At 50.0% G+C, this 11,977-nt stretch overlaps 1 long non-coding RNA gene across 1 annotated transcript; it reads left to right on the forward strand.

The window, feature by feature from the left end:
* The first annotated feature begins 1,702 nt into the window (after window positions 1-1,702).
* On the forward strand, window positions 1,703-2,319 carry LOC145537086 (uncharacterized). The gene is made up of 2 exons (XR_014076185.1): window positions 1,703-1,791; window positions 2,012-2,319. It is a non-coding gene; the product is annotated as an uncharacterized LOC145537086 (long non-coding RNA).
* Window positions 2,320-11,977: the final 9,658 nt, after the last annotated feature.

An 11,977-nucleotide genomic window follows, 5' to 3' on the forward strand; every position in this document is an offset into this window, starting at 1 on the left:
TGAGAGGCGGCGACAGGTCCTAGACAGGAGAGACGTCACGGAAAGACGTCACAGAGCCGTCAGAGGCGGTGTCCAATACTGGAGAGGAAAGACGTCAGGGATCAGTGAGAAGCGGCACGACTTCCTAGAGAGGAAAGACGTCAGGAATCAGTGAGAGGCGGTGTCCGGTCCTAGGGAGGAAATACGCTACGGAGCCATAAGAGGCGGCGACCCGGCCTGGAGAGGAAAGACTGGAGTCGTGAGAGGTGCTGTCACATCCTAGATAGGAAAGACGTCTGGGATCAGTGAGAGGTGGCGTCACGTCCTAGAGAGGACGACGTCAGGGATCAGTGAGAGGCGGCGTCCAGTCCTAGAGAGGAAAGACGTCTGGGATCAGTGAGAGGCAGCGTCCCGTCCTAGAGAGGACGACCTCAGGGATCAGTGAGAAGCGGCGTCATGTCCTAGAGAGGAATACGTCAGGGATGAGTAAGAGGCGGCCTCAGGTCCTAGAGAGCAATACGACAGCGATCAGTGAGAGGCGGCCCCACGTCCTAGAGAGGAAGACGTCAGGGACCAGTGAGAGGTGGCGTCAGGTCCTAGAGAGGACGACCTCAGGTATCAGTGAGAGGCGGCGTCATGTCCTAGAGAGGAAAGATATCACGGAGCTGTGAGAGGCGGCGTCCGGTCCTAGAGAGGAAAGATATCACGGATATGTGAGAGGCGGTGTCACGTTTTAGAGAGGATCGACGTCAGGGATCATTGAAATGTGGGCACGGGTACTAGAGAGGAAAAGCATCACGGAGCCGTGAGAGGCGGTGTCACATCCTAGAGAGGACGACGTCAGGGATCAGTGAGAGGAGGCGTCCGTTCCTAGAGAGGACGACCTCAGGGATCAGTGAGAGGCGGCGTCCAGTCCTAGAGAGGAAAGACGTCTGTGATCAGTTAGAGGCGGCGTCCTGTCCTAGAGAGGACAACGTCAGGGATCAGTGAGAGGCGGCGTCCAGTCCTAGAGAGGAGAGACGTCTGGGATCAGTGAGAGGCGGCGTCCGGTCCTAGAGAGGATGACGTCACGGATCAGTGAGAGGTGGCGTCCAGTCCTAGAGAGGAAAGACGTCTGGGATCAGTGAGAGGCGGCGTCCAGTCCTAGAGAGGAAAGACGTCTGGGATCAGTGAGAGGCGGCGTCCAGTCCTAGAGAGGAAAGACGTCCGGGATCAGTGAGAGGGGGCGTCGGCTCCTAGAGAGGAAAGACGTGTGGGATCAGTGAGAGGCGGCGTCCAGTCCTAGAGAGGATGACGTCACGGATCAGTGAGAGGCGGCGTCCAGTCCTAGAGAGGAAAGACGTCTGGGATCAGTGAGAGGCGGCGTCCAGTCCTAGAGAGGAAAGACGTCTGGGATCAGTGATAGGCGGCGTCCGGTCCTAGAGAGGACGACCTCCTGGATCAGTGAGAGGCGGCGTCATGTCCTAGAGAGGAAAGATAGCACGGAGATGTGAGAGGCCGTGTCACGTTCTAGAGAGGAACGTTGTCAGGGATCAGTGAGAGGTGGCCTCAGGTCCTAGAGAGGAATACCTCAGGGATCAGTGAGAGGCGGCGTCAGGTCCTAGAGAGGAAGACGTGAGGGACCACTGAGAGGCGGCATCATGTCCTAGAGAGGAAAGATTTCATGGAGCTCTGAGAGGCGGTGTCCGGTCCTAGGGAGGAAATACGCTACGGAGCCATAAGAGGCGGCGACCCGGCCTGGAGAGGAAAGACTGGAGTCTTGACGGGTGCTGTCACATCCTAGATAGGAAAGACGTCTGGGATCAGTGAGAGGTGGCGTCCCGTCCTAGAGAGGAAAGACGTCTGGGATCAGTGAGAGGTGGCGTCCGGTCCTAGAGAGGAAAGACGCCACGAAGCCGTCAGAGGTGGTGTCAAGGTCCTAGAAAGGGTTAGGGTTAGGGGTTAGGGGTTGGGTTAGGGTTTGCGGTTAGGGTTAGGGTTCAGTACCCACCTTGAGGCCAGGGTGCAGGCTCACGGCGTCCTCTCCCCTCAGCGGTGCAAGAGGCTAGTGTGCCAGTCTCAGCCACCTGCCCTGAAGACCGAGGAGCAGTCCAAGCACGAGCTGATGGACAAGGACAAGGAGGAGCAGCTGTTTCTCTTCACATAGCTCGCGGGGCTCCTTCTGGCTGAACAGAATCATAGACGGAGGCATGGGGAGCAGAGGCGGAGCCTGCACGCCAGCACTGGACCCCCGCCCTCGCCCCTCGTCCCCCATGCTTTGCCTTCAGACTCACCTTAAATAAAAGCTGTGTTGCTCAGGTACCTCCAGGCCTGTCTCGGGAGGCAGGCACGGTAACAAAATGTCAGTCTCCCCTCATTTGTCACTTAAACCAGCAAATGATAAGGGGTAGAGGAAGAGATGGTTGGATGGCCTCACCGACTGAATGGACGTGAGTTTTTAGCAAACTCCGAGAGATAGTGAAGGGACAGGGAAGGCTGGTGTGCTGCAGTCCATGGGGTCGCAGAGAGTCAGACATGACTCAGTGACTGAACAACAATGATAAGGGATGAGCCCATTTGGATGTCCTGTCAGTCAGCTGCTGAGACAGACGTCCTGCGGTGACTGGGGTGGGATCAATTGCAGTTCTGCACAAGGTGAGGTGGGAGATCAACTGCATGTTAACCTGAGGTGACAGGTAAAAACTCCAGTGTAAACCGAAGTGATGTGTGTGATCCACCCTGGGATCTTCTTCAGCTCCACCCAACACTGATGCGTTGTAGGATGACTCCTAGCTGCCAAGGAGCTCAAGTGTGGGAACAAGCACTGTTACACTTGAGGTGAGATGTAGGCTCAGACTCAGGCTCTCTGAGACGTAATTGTGAAGTTCATCCATTTTTCTACCTGAGGGATGTAGAGGATCATCTCTAGGTGGAACTGAGTGGAGGTGTGGGGTCAGCTCAACACAGAGGGTGAGGTGTGGCCTCAGCCCCGAAATCCAGGGAGGTGAGGTGTGGGTCACTGCCAGCTCCACCAAGGGTTTAGGTGTGGGTCAGCCCCCAACTCCTCCATGGGGTGAGGTGAGGGGTCAGCCCCCAACTACACATGGGGTGTTGTTTGAGGTCAGCCCCAGCTGCACCATGGGGTTTGGAGTGGCTTCACCCCCAGCTCCACTTGGGGTGAGAAGTGGGTTCAGCCCCAGCTCCACAGTGGGGCGAGATGTGGGATCAGCCCCAGGTCCACCTTGAGGTGAGATGTGGGGTCAGATCCAACTCCACCTGGGGTGAGTTGTGGGTCAGTGCTTGCTCCACAGTAGGGTGAGGTATGTCGTCAGCCCTAACACGTGTGGGATGAGGGGTGGGGTCAGGCCCATTTCCATTGTGGTGTGAGCTGTGGGATCAGCCCCAACTCCACGTGGGGTGAGGTATGGGTTCAGCCCCAGCTCCACCATGGGGTGAGGTGTGGCGTCAGCCCAACTGTTCTGTGGGGTGAAGTCTGGGGTCAGCCCCTAACTCCACCATGGGGTGAGATTGAGGTCAGCTCCAGCTCCACGTGGGGTGAGGTGTCGGTTCACACAACCCCACGAGGGGTGAGGTGTGGGGTCAGCACCAACTGTATGTGTGGTGAGGTGTGGGGTCAGTCTCAACTCCACATGGGGTGAGTTGTGTGGTGAGCACCAGCTCCACCATGGGGTGAGTTGTGCCGTCAGCCCCTGCTCCACCATCTGGTGAGGTGTGTGGTCAGCCAAAACGCCACCGTAGGGTGTGGTATGGAGTAAGATCCATCTCCACTGTGGGGTGAGGTGTGTGGTCAGCCCCAGGTCTACAGAGGGGTGAGGTCTGGGGTCTACCCCAAACTCCTCCATTGTGTGAGTTGTGGGGTGTGCCCCCAACTCCTCCGAGTGGTGAGGTGTGGTGTCAGCCCTAATTCCACCGTGGGATGAGGTGTTGGGTCAGCCCCAGGTCCACCATGGGGTGAGGTGTGTGGTCATCCACGACTCCACTGTAGGGTGTGGTGTGGGGTAAGGCCCATCTCTACCGTGGGGTGAGGTGTGGGGTCAGCCCTATCTCCACTGTGGAGTGAGTTGTGTGGTCAGCCCCAGCTCCACCGTGGGCTGAGGTCTGGGGTCTACTCACAAGTCCTCCGTGGGTTGAGGTGTGGGGTCAGTCCCCAACTCTTCCATGGGATGAGGTGTGTTGTCAGCCCCAAATCCACCGTGGGGTGATGTTTGGGTCAGCCCCACTGGGGGTGAGGTGTGGGGTCAGCACCAGCTCCACCATTGGGTGAGGTGTGGGGTCAGCTCCCAACCCCGCCACGTGGTGAGGTGTGGGGTCAGACCAACTCCTCTGTGGGGTGGGGTGTGTGCTCAGCCCCCAGCTCCACGTGGGGAGAGGAGTGGGATTAGCCAAAACTCCATGTGGGTTGAGCTGCGGAGTCAGCCCCATCTCCACCTGGGTTGAAATGTGGTATCAGACCCAGGTCCACCGTGGGCTGAGGTGTGGGATCAACCGCCAACTCCACGTGGGTTGTTGTGTGGGGTTAGTGCAACTCTACATGGGATGAGGTGTGGGATCACCGCAAGGTCCACCTTGAGGTGAGGTGTGGGGTCAGATCCAACTCCACTTGGGGTGAGTTGTGGGTTCAGCCAAAGCTCCACAGTTGGTTGAGGTATGTCGTCAGCCCTAACACACGTGGGATAAAGTGTGGGGTCAGGCCCATTTCCACCGTGGTGTGAGCTATGGGATCAGCCCCAACCCACAGCCAGCAATTCCATTTGGGGTGAGGTGTGGGGTCAGCCCCCAACCCAAAGTGGGGTGAGGTGTAAATCAGGCGGAAATCCACTTGGGGTCAGGTGAGGGGTCCACCCAACTCCACGTGCAGTGAGGTGTGGTGTCAGCCCCGAATGCACCATGGGATGAGATGTTGGGTCAGCCCCACTGGGGGTGAGGTGTGAGGTCAGCACCAGCTCCACCATGGGGTGAGGTGTGGGTTCAGTCCCCAACTCCTCCGTGGGGTGAGGTTTTGGATCAGTCCCAACTTCATCATGGGGTGAGGTGTGGGGACAGCCCCCAACTGCTCCATGGGGTGAGATGTGGGGTCATTTCCCAACCCCTCCATTGGTGAGGTGTGTATTCAGCTCCAACTCCATCATTGGGTGAGGTGTGGGTTCCTGCCTCATCTCCTCCGTGGGGTGAGGTATGGGATCAGCCCCAGGTCCACCATGGTGTGAGGTGTGGGGTAAGCCCTACTGTGGGCTTAGGTTGTGGGTAAGCCCCCACCGTGCGGTTAGGTGTGGTGTCAGCCACAATTCCACAATGGGGTGAGGTGTGGGGTCAGCCCATGCTCCACCATGGGGTGAGGTGTGGGGTCAGTCTGCAACTCTTCCGTGGGATGAGGTGTGGTGTCAGCCCCAAATCCACCGTGGGGTGAGGTGTTGGGTCAGCCCCACCAGGGGTGAGGTGTGGGGTCAGCCCCAGCTGCACCATGATATGAGGTGTTGGGTCAGCCCCAGGTCCACCGTCGGATGGTGTGTTGAATCAGCCCCAGATCCACTTGGCTTGAGGTGTGGGGTTGGGCCCAGCTCCACCGACAGGTGAGGTGTGAGGTGAGCCTCAGCTCATCCGTGGCGAGACGTGTGGTGTCAGCCCCAGCTCCTCCGTGTGGTGAGGTGTGGGGTTAGAACCAGCCGGCCCATGGGGTCAGGTGTCGGATCAGTACCAGCTCAACCGTTGGGTGAGGTGTGGTGTCAGCCCGAGCTCTACCGTGGGGTCAGGTGTGGGGTCAGCTCAAGCTCCACTGTGGGGTTAGTAGTGGGGTCAGCCCCAGCTCCACCACTGGGTGATGTGGGGTCAGCCCCAGCTCCCCCATGGGGTGAGGTGCGAGGTCAGCCCCAAATCCACCATGGGGTGAGGGGTCGTAAAGGGAAGAGGAGAAGGGAGCGACAGAGGATGAGATTGTGTGGATGGCACCACCGACTCAATGGACGTGAGTTTGAGCAAACTCCGGGAGATCATGAGGGACAGGGAGGCCTGGCGTGCTGCAGTCCATGGGGTCACAGAGTGTGGGTCACGACTTGGGGACTGAACAACAAAGAGGTACTCATAAGCAAAACTCTTAAGGTTGCTATTTCAGGGAATGGCCACAAGGCGGCAGGATTCTTGCATGCCCAGTTGTGATAACCTTGGCAATGAAAACTTTCGAGTTTTAACTCAGGACTGTAATTTAATATGGAATGTACCTGAAGAAACACCCCAAAGCTTGTGTGTTCTTCCTGAACATTCTTATGTATTTATTTTAATAATTTTATGTATTTATTGGCCATGCCACGCGGCTCGTGGGATCTTTATTTCCCTGCCCAAGGATCGAACCTTCGCCCTCTGCATTGGCAGCATAGAATCTTAACCACTGAACTGCAGGGAAGTCCCCCTGAGCATTCTTTTTTTAAACGAACCTTTATTTTATACTGTGGTGGCACTGACATACTATGTGTTGTTGGTGGCAGGTGAACGGAATGTATTTTCTATTTTGTTGTTGTTGTTCAGTCGCCAAGTCATGTCTGACTCTTTTTGTAGGAGCGTTCCCTTTTTATCAGGCCCTGTTACACTGGTAAAACATCTATTTGTGTATACATAAGTGTACTTAATTATAAATGTCTAGGTACATAGATACATAAACGTCCAGATTGATAGTGATATAAATGTCTAGGTACATAGATATATAAATGTCTATATGCATAGATATATAGATACATAAATACCTAGATACATAGAAACATAAATATCTATATACATAGACATATCAATATCTGTATACATGGAAGATGGTTACACAGTGGAAAATGCAAGAGACAACCTTATCGACAAAATAAGTGATAAAGATCGTGGCCTTTATAAGAGTATACTAGGAGAGAGAAACATAAACAATTTCAAACAAAGAGAACAAAGCTAACCACGATTCATGTAACTAGTTTTAATCTGGTGGCAATAAACCAAGTCCCCAGGGGAGTCAGTAGATGATGGCAAATTCTGGAAGGGTCAGATAGTGAAAACAAATTCAATGTTTCATCTTTGTTTACAAAGTATACCTTATCAATTTATGGATTCATACTTGTTGATACCTCCTTAAGTATGTATCATCCTATATATATCCTCACATGGCCACATCCAAACTGTTTCAACTCAAATCATTCCAAGCATAACTCCAACTTGTTGCAACTCTAGTTAGTCAGTTGTTGCAATTTCATGAAACAGGCACATTGTGATTCTTTCGTATAGACCAGTAAAGGCTAGGGTTTCTGTCTAATGTTTTTTTTAGAGGCCTTAGAAATCATTGAAAATTTCAACTCTTCTCCCTGCTTCACCTTGTTCTGATTCAATCGACATGGGAAGAGCTGTGGAAAGAGTGTTTAATATAATCTGAACTCACCAGGTATCTATTATTTGGTGTACATGAAGATCTGAGAAGTAGACTTTGATGGGTATAACAAGAAATATTGTGGATGTAGAACATAATTAGAAATTGCGAGAGTCATTTGACCAGAGAACAATCACAATGGGTCAACTTTATCTCCCACACCCATGAGGACAAGTTTATCTTGGTAATAACATCAGCAACTGAGGAGTGAAAGTGTTATATCACTGTGAAAAATGATTATGAAAAGAAATCTATGAAATGTTTTCATAGATAGAACACAACTTTCCAAGAGGCTTTAAATTTCAGGTAAATGTTTTATTCTTTGAAATCTTGAGTGGATTACAGACTCGGTGTACGTTTTACAGACTGTTCCAAGTAACATTCTATTCCATCCTGGAACGAATACATCACTTTGATTCATGCCCTTGTGACACACTTAATCAGACTTGGAGACAATCTATGTTGGAGAGTGCTGTCAACCAATTTGTGCATACCAGCTGCAGATCTGACAAGAAACATTTACTCTCCCGTGGTTGTTGCTGTTCAGTTGCTGAGTTGTGTCTGACTCTTTGTGACCCCATGGACTGCAGCACGCCAGGAATCCCTGTCCTTCACCATCTCCTGGAGATTGCTCAAACTGCTGTCCACTGAATTGGTGATGCCATCCAACCATCTCTCCCTCTGTCGTCCCCTTCTCCATTTGCCTTCAATCTTTCCCAGTATCAGTCTTTTCCAGTGGGTCGGCTCTTCACATCAGGTGGCCGAAGGATTGGAGCTTTGGTTTCAGCATCAGTCCTTCCTATGAATATTCAGGACTGATTTCCTTTAGGATTGACTGGTTTGATCTCCTTGCAGTCCAAGGGACTCTCAAGAGTCTTCTCTAGCACCACAGTTTGAAAGCATCAGTTCTTCGGTGCTCTGCCTTCTTTGTGGTCCTACTCTCACATCCGTATATGACTACTGCAAAAACCGGTAGCTTTTACTCCCACATACGGGATGTCAAATTTGCTTTTACATACTGCCTGCTGTATTTAGACTCTCGGTTCAGACTTCATGTAACCATGTAGTGTTGTATTTAAATCCAATTTGAAACAAAGCTTTAAGAATGTTTTGCCTACCAGTAGCGTTCTATTTTCACCAGCACCTCTTACCTTGGTGTGACATCTCAAAACTCAGAAATCCTTACATGTTGATATGAATATCAATTTCATTGTAGCAGAGTTTGAACAGAGAAGTGAAAAAATCAGGATGCCTATTTTATCCGATTTCTCCAGGCAGAAAATTGAAGCTGCTTGTTGCTGTTCAGTCACTCAGTCGTGTCCAACTCTTTGCGACCCCATAGATTTCAGCACGCTGGGCTTCCCTGTCCTTCACCATCTCCCCGAGTTGGCTCAAACTCATGTCCGTTGGGTCGGTGATGCCATCCAACCATCTCGCCCCCCGTCGTCCCCTTCTTCTTCTGCCGTCAGTCTTTGAAATTGAAACTGTTAGAAGGCAGAGTTCATGCAGCTTATGGGCTCCTTGACTCAATCTTTTTGCAGGAATTTTCTTATGTATTTTTTCAAGTGTGACCTTTCCTTCATATAATAGCCAATAACAGAATTAGAAGAAACTAATTTGAAATGACGGAATGTTTCCACCCTGACAATCTGAACACAAAGAAACCAGTGGGAACTGCAAAGATCTGGGGTCAGGCTTTTAAGAATATTTTAGGTTGGCAAATAATAACCAATATGCTTTCAATTTGAACAATGTTTATTCTGATAAAGAAGATCCTTTTCTAGAAGGCTTCCAGTGTGGCTGCCTCCTGCTGGAAGCCTTGGATGATGGAATCAGGGCACTTTCTGTCTGTCTGTACAGGACCCTGGGCTCATCTCTAAGAAATCCCTGGATCTCCCCTGCATCCTGACCACCATGTGCCCAAAGATATTGGTAACGGTTTGGTTTTGCCTGTTGAAGTGTTTAATGACAAAGATTCTTTCAGTTTCCTGGTGTGGGTGACATGTGGAGCCCAGTGATGATTTTTTCTTTAAGAACCTTACTTGCTAGTGAAAGGTTGTTGCTGAGCCACAGAAAAACGGCCGGGATTCTTGGCCTCTGGAGGAGAAGAATTCAATCCTGGGCCAGAGACGAGGCTGGATCGCTCAGAGCTTTGGTGTGATCAAGTTTTATTAAAGTATAAAGGAGATAGAGAAAGCTTCTGACATAGGCATCAGAAGGGGGCAGGAAGAGCACCCCCCTGCTAGCCTTCAGCTGGATGTTATATAGTCACTAGCAGTTTGTTAATGTAAGGAAGAAATGTCTTATACTCAGACATTGTTCCCCTAATCTATGTAAATGAAACTATTTGCATGATCTGCCTTTCTGCAAAATTCAAGTCAATCGTTTTATGACTCGGCATGTCCAGTGACCAGATTATTCGAAAATACATCCTATGGATGAGGGGTCTGGTGCCATTCTGAGTTTAACATGCTGGTTTGCCAGGTAGGTTCTGAGCCATTAGGCGGAAGACAGCATTTGGGGTAAATGCAGAGTACATTAACATAGCTTAAGACAAACATTTCCTTAAGAAAAATGCATTGGTTAACTCAAAGTTTGAGAATAGTTAACTTCAGGTGAAACCAGGTGTCATGGCAACACAGTATTTTTTTTTAATACATTTATTTATTTTAGTTGGGGTCTAATTACTTGACAATATTGTAGCAGTTTTTGCCATCCATTGACATGAATCAGCCATGAGTTTACATGTGTTCCCCTTCCTGGACCCCCCTCCCACCTCCCTCCCCATCCCATCCCTCTGGGTCATCCCATTGCCCCAGCCCTGAGGGTGGGACATTCTGGGAGAATAGCATTGAAACATGTATATTATCATATGTGAAACAGAACACCATTCCATGTTCGATGCATGAGACAACACAGTATTTTAAGAGAAACCTCTTTTAAATTTGTATAGAGAAGGGGAAAAATATCGCTAGTTTGTTTTTTCCTGCCGCTTAAGAGAGATAAAATGCCTGACACTTGCAGCCTATTTCCTCCGTTTGGAGACCCCTGGCCTTCCTGCCTGTTGCCCTCTCTCATTCCCCCCTTTTCTTTTAGGAGAATTATGTTGCCTAGGGAAAAGGGATGTCGTTTTTGTTCCATAACTGCTTCCAAGCTGACAAGGGGCGTTGTTCCTAAATTATTGAGGCAACATATTCTCCTAACTCTCATATTGAGGGTGTCTGATCCAGGGGCCCCGAATAGTAGTTGGAGGAAGCTGCAGCAGTAGCAGGCATTTAAGCCACCATCACCATCTGTAACTTAAAAGCTCTCATGCACCTAGAAACAAATCCAGTTACACAGTTACGGATGCAGGGAGTAAACAGCAAAAACAAAATCACCAGAATTATTGTAATTAAACTAGTTTTCCCCCATGGGGAACTAGTTAACGTCTCCCAAAGTGAGGCAATCGAGGCTCCAGGAGTATCCATAGCCCCAATCATCTTGTTCATGTGTTTAGCAAAATGAGTAACGTTGGTGCTCGTATCAGGTATATATGTACAGCACTGGGTATGAATAATGGCACAAGTTCTTCGTTGCGCAGCTCTCCGAATATCTAAAGCCAATCTGTTTTGTAAAACCACCTTTCTAATTTGTGCTTGTTCAGCATTAAGAGCTGAAATAGCTTTTTGAGAATCTTGCAATGCCTGTTGAGTAAAATTAGTCAAAGCACCTACTCGTAGCATAACGTCTGTAGTTCCCAAAGAGGGAACAAACATTGCAGCCAAATAATCATACCAGTGAAATATAGACCTTGCCCACCGAGTTTTAAGGTGGGGTAAATTAGCAGGTTTTTTTGGAAGCTCTGAAAAGATAGAGCCGTGAGTAAAGGCGAGACCTAGGGTGCATCTCCCTGTCCAACCAGGGGGAAGCCATGCCCATAGGTAAGAGCCACATATCCAATAAGTCCCGTTTGGAGCAAGCCAGCGTGACTGAGATATCCAGTCCCAATCAGTGCCTGGCCAGACAAAGGGAGGACCTGAATTGGGGTTGGAAAACACGGGAATGATTACATTGCATATTTCCCGAGGCAAAAGTCCCAAGTGTTTCCAATCATTATAATTAAGTTGTTGACTAACTTCCGGGGATGGCTGTATTTGTTCCCAGCATATAGGGGCAGTAGATATTAGACGTCCTTTTTCAGGAGTTAGCCATATAACCTCATCCCATATTTGATAAACATCAGGTAAAAAGCCATTAGATCTAGACCTATTTGCCTTATGTGTGGCAAAAGAGTCATTAAACCGAGACAATGTATAATCAAAATTAAAAGTCACGTTATGTCCATAGTTAAGGTACAAAGTGTTGCACCAGTCCATTTTAGGGTTGTTAGATGTCATTAGTTTAAGAAGAGGCGTCACATAGGATTGTTGTCGAAGGTATTCGCAGACTTGGAGAAAGTCTTTTCCTTGAAGTGGAGATGTCCACCACGGGAAGCCTTCCACTGATGAAGAGGGGAGTGCTCCGCAGACCCAGCAGTTAGACCGATTATGAAAGGCAGCGTAGGAGTGAGCCCAGGACAGGAAGGCATTATCTTGAGGATCAAACGGCAGACTCAGGACCTTTGGA

The sequence above is a fragment of the Giraffa tippelskirchi genome, chromosome X (genome assembly GCF_054371585.1).
Source record: "Giraffa tippelskirchi isolate mGirTip1 chromosome X, T2T-mGirTip1v1.2.pri, whole genome shotgun sequence".
In the NCBI taxonomy this organism is placed as follows: Eukaryota; Metazoa; Chordata; class Mammalia; order Artiodactyla; family Giraffidae; genus Giraffa; species Giraffa tippelskirchi.